The sequence below is a fragment of the Notolepis coatsorum genome, assembly GCF_963971535.1.
Source record: "Notolepis coatsorum genome assembly, chromosome: 11".
Classification (NCBI taxonomy): Eukaryota; Metazoa; Chordata; class Actinopteri; order Aulopiformes; family Paralepididae; genus Notolepis; species Notolepis coatsorum.
The window spans coordinates 70,792,207-70,797,206 of NC_140175.1; the positions used below are offsets into that span (position 1 = coordinate 70,792,207).

At 40.9% G+C, this 5,000-nt stretch overlaps 1 pseudogene across 1 annotated transcript in view; it reads left to right on the forward strand.

Annotated features, from left to right (window-relative positions):
• Positions 1 to 5,000, forward strand: part of LOC311236399 (follistatin-A-like) — a 16,275-nt pseudogene that overhangs the window by 4,934 nt on the left and 6,341 nt on the right. Inside the window, exons 2-4 of the transcript XR_014621085.1 lie at positions 1,119 to 1,310; positions 2,244 to 2,462; positions 4,624 to 4,844. The product of XR_014621085.1 is annotated as a follistatin-A-like (transcript). The remainder of the gene's footprint in view (positions 1 to 1,118; positions 1,311 to 2,243; positions 2,463 to 4,623; positions 4,845 to 5,000) is intronic.

Here is a 5,000-nt window from a genome sequence, read left to right on the forward strand (position 1 = left end):
ATAACACTCTAACTTGCCATCTCTAGATAATAACATTTGAAAACATTGTTCCTCTAAAAGCTTAAAACAGTTATGGTAGGTTCCTCGTCTGAGGTAGCCTACTCATAATGGGCCATACAATGTAATGTTTTATTAGAGAACTCCTGGGGTTAAACTGTTCCTATTCCAGAGCAGCCGTAGATATGTTTGGACATTACAATCCTTAGATATGAATGTGATTGGTGGAACCGGTGTGTTTCCCTGTACAATCTGAATGGTATTATTAGTATATCTTATCCTTGCTTGCCCCACCCACAGCCTTTCATCTTGAGGTTTCTGTGGTCTAGACTCCACCACGTCATCTAACTTAATCTAATGTCAACCAATGTAATCTAATATGTTTCCTTGTTGGACCAGCTGAACTGTCATGTGGTTTGTTTGTTTGTGTGTGTCTGTGTGTGTGGGGGGTCTGTGTGTGTGTGTGTGTGTGTGTGTGTGTGTGTGTGTGTGTGTGTGTGTGTGTGTGTGTGTGTGTGTGTGTGCGTGCGTGCGTGTGGGTCTGTGTGTCTGTTTACCTGTCTGTGTTTGTGTTTCCATGTTATATGTCAGACTGTCTCGGTCTGTTTGTCTGTCTGCCTCTTTACCTGTGTCTGTGTGCTCTGACTGCTTGTGTACGTAAATGTGTGTGCGTGTGTGTGTGTGTGTGTGTTTGTCTGTATACCATTTTACCTGTCTATCTGTGTGGTGTGTGTGTGTGTGTGTGTGTGTGTGTGTGTGTGTGTGTGTGTGTGTGTGTGTGTGTGTGTGTGTGTGAGTGTGTGTGTGTGTGTGAGTGTGTGTGTGTGTGTTTGTATGCTATTTTAGCTGTCTATCTGTTTGCTGTATGTGTGTGTGTGTGTGTGTGTGTGTGTGTGTGTGTGTGTGTGTGTGTGTGTGTGTGTGTGAGAGAGAGAGAGAGAGAGAGAGAGAGAGAGACAGACAGAGAGAGAGAGAGAGAGAGAAAGAGAGACAGACAGACAGAGAGAGACAGAGATTGAATGAGTGTACGTGAGTACACCTGTTTATCTGTCATTCTGTTCTGTAAGTAAATAACTAACCATCTGTGTGTGTGTGTGTGTGTGTGTGTGTTCTTCCTTTAGCTGGTAACTGTTGGCTCCAGCAGGGTTCTAACGGGCGTTGCCAGGTGCTCTACCAGTCCGGTATGAGCCGCGATGCCTGCTGCCGATCGGCACGCCTCGGCTCGGCCTGGACAGAGGAGGACGTCCCAAACAGCACTCTGTTTAGATGGATGATCTTTAACGGAGGAGCGCCAAACTGTATCCCCTGTAAAGGTTAGAGAGAGGGGACAAGTGTGTGTGTGTGTGTGTGTGTGTGTGTGTGTGTGTGTGTGTGTGTGTGTGCGAGAGAGCGAGAGAGAGAGAGAGAGAGAGAGAGAGAGAGAGACAGAGATTGAAGTGGGGGGGGGGGGGGGGGGGTTGATAGGGAACAGGGGGCTAGACGGACCGACTGATAAGGGGTTAACGGATAACAATGACCTGTTTTCAAACCGGACTACTGCAATCTGATTACATTACACATTACCCCTGATCCTTTTACACATTACCCCTGATCCTTTTACACATTATCCCTGATCCTTTTACACATTACCCCTGATCCTTTTACACATTACCCCTGATATTTTTACACATTACCCCTGATCCTTTTACACATTACTCCTGATATTTTTACACATTACCCCTGATCCTTTTACACATTACTCCTGATATTTTTACACATTATCCCTGATCCTTTTACACATTACCCCTGATCCTTTTACACATTACCCCTGATCATTTTACACATTACCCCTGATCCTTTTACACATTACCCCTGATCCTTTTACACATTACCCCTGATATTTTTACACACTACCCCTGATCATTTTACACATTACCCCTGATATTTTTACACATTATCCCTGATCCTTTTACACATTACCCCTGATATTTTTACACATTATCCCTGATCCTTTTACACATTACCCCCTGACACACTACCCCTGATCATTTTCCTGAGAATAGCTTACTTTCTTAGATTTTTTAATCTTTACATTAAAATACTTCTACCGTTATGGTGATAAACCAGGGAGAAGAAACCGACCCAAAAGATACACGCATCGAAAGAGGCAACATTTTTTAGATACGTTTAGGGTAGGTTTATATCACTATACCGGTATGGTGCTTTATGACTTACAACTAACCCCCTATCAATCATCCCATCCACAGATTCCTGTGACAGTGTAGACTGCGGCCCAGGGAAGCGGTGTAAGATGACCAAGCGGAACAAGCCGCGGTGTGTGTGCTCTCCACACTGCGCCAACACCACCGCCCGTGGCCCCGTGTGCGGCTCAGACGGGAAGTCATACCGGGACCAGTGCTCTCTGCTCCGCGCCCGCTGCCGGAACCAACCAGACCTACAAGCGCAGTATCACGGACGCTGCAAGAGTAAGAATAGTTAACTACGTAGATTAGATTAGATTCAAATGTTTTGTCATCATACAGCACAAGTACAGTACAACCAAAATAAGATGGCATCTAACAATGCAAATGTAACAGTGCAATAGCAATATACAATGTACAAGTGATTAAACTGGAATATGTATAAATTAGTACTACTGAGTGATAATGCTAAACAGATGTATGTACAGTATTATTACAGTGATACAGGTAATTAACACAAGTAATTAACTACATGAGAAACTGACCATCTATGTCTAACACAGTATCATAGCTGATGTAGGAGCAAGGATGGTAAACTGGCTGTGTAATCATCATAGTAACTAGTAAGAAATGGTTTGACTGAATAACAAACTAACAACAGTAAGAACAGAAGTCTAGTCTATGTCTGTTGTGTCTCCGTAGAGTTATTTTGAAGATAAGATAAGATCAGATAAGCCTTTATTAATCCCTGTAGGGAAAATCAGGTGTCAAAGCAGCACAGAGAATGAAGCACAGGAGAGGTACAGGTGAGAATAAGAATTCAAACAAGCTAGGATACTAAGAATACAAATATAATAACATACAGATAAAGTAAACAAACTAGGATAATATGAATCAAAATATAATAAGATAAATATAAAGTAAACAAGCCAGGATAATAATAATACAAATATAATAAAATAAAGATAAAGTACACAAGCCAGGTAAAAACAACAATATAAAAAAAATTAAGATAAAGCAAACAAGCTAGGATAATAACATTACAAATATAATAAAATGAAGATAAAGTAAACAAGCTAGGATAATAAAAATAAAAACATAATAAAAATAAAGATAAAGTAAACAAGCGGCTGCTTGCCCTTGAAATCTGCACTGGATCTCTGAGTGAGTGTATAAGTGAAACATATGTACTATGTCCATATGTCAATAATATAAATATGTGAGTATGTACAGCCCACCCTGGTATAAATATACAGACGTAACTAACTATCCTAAGTCTACCCTGGTACGAATATACACAACTCTATACTACGGCTGCCCTGGTATAATATACAGAACATAACTTTGTCCTCAGTCTATCCTCCTAAGTCTACAAATATAACTCTATCCTAGTCTGTTTTGGTATAAATATACAGAACATAACTCTACTCTAAGTCTGGCCCAGTGCAAATGTACGTACCTCTAACCTAAGTCTACCCGGTACAAATATGTATGCCTAACTCTATCCCAGGTCTATTCCTGGTACAATATATATAACTAAGTCTATCCTCTGCAAATATACAGTACTCCATACTATGTATACCCCGGTATAAATAAACAAATAAATCAATAAATAGAGATGTACATATGCAAGTATGAATGAAAATGTGAATATATGAATTAATTAATATATGAGTACATGTGCAAAGTGTGCCAGAGTCCATGCAGGATTCAGTAGTCAAAAGTATTATCAGTTCTAACTAGGGATGCTCGATATTGGCTTTTTTACCGATACCGATATTCCGATATTGTCCAACTCTTAATTTCGATACCGATACCGATACCGATATCAACCGATACCGATATATGCAGGGTTTCCCCCCAAAAAAACTGAATAATTTCAGGTAATTAATAATTTCACTGGATGCATTCAAAAGGCTTTCTAAATGTAAGCATTATCTGTGCAAAATATGATAATTAAAAAAGTTAAAATTAACATTACATATCTCTTGTTGTTGAATTAAACCAACATGCATACTTTTGACAATAAATAAAATAAGAATTGGTTCTTACTTGCTTGCCTGGGTAAATAAAGGTTAAATAAATGTAAAAAAAAAAAAAAAAAAAAAAAAAAAAAATCGATACCGATATTTTCCGATATCACATTTTACTGCCGATATCGGCCGATAATATCGGTCGGCCGATAATATCGGACATCCCTAGTTCTAACAGTTCTCTGGCAATTAGCCAAGTCAAGCCGTGCTCATGTTGTTTAGTGTCCTGGTTAAAGCAAATAATCCAACTCCTTCCTTCCTTCCTTCCTTCCTTCCTTCCTTCCTTCCTTCCTTCCTTCCTTCCTCTTCCTTCCTTCCTTCCTTCCTTCCTTCCTTCCTTCCTTCCTTCCTTCCTTCCTTCCTTCCTTCCTTCCTTCCTTCCTTCCTTCCTTCCCTCTCTCCAATCTCTCCAGAGTCGTGTCGAGGTGTGAGGTGTCCCGGCGCATCTTCCTGTGTCATCGACCAGACCAACTCCGCCTACTGTGTCACCTGTAACCTGGTGTGCCCTGAAACCCTTACGCCGGAGCAAGGGCTGTGTGGGAATGATGGGGTGACCTACCCCTCCCCCTGCCACCTGCGCAGGGCTACCTGCCTACAGGGGAAATCCACGTGGCCTACCATGGACCATGCATCGGTAAAGACCTCCTTCTGCAGGATAAAGGCCTTTCATAATGAACCTTAAAGTGACATTTCAGGACTTTTAAAAAAGTCAATCATACCGATGTCCTTGAATGTTGATATGGGTGAAATGAGCTTGGCTAAAGAGGAGTGTGTTCTCACTGAGAGGTCA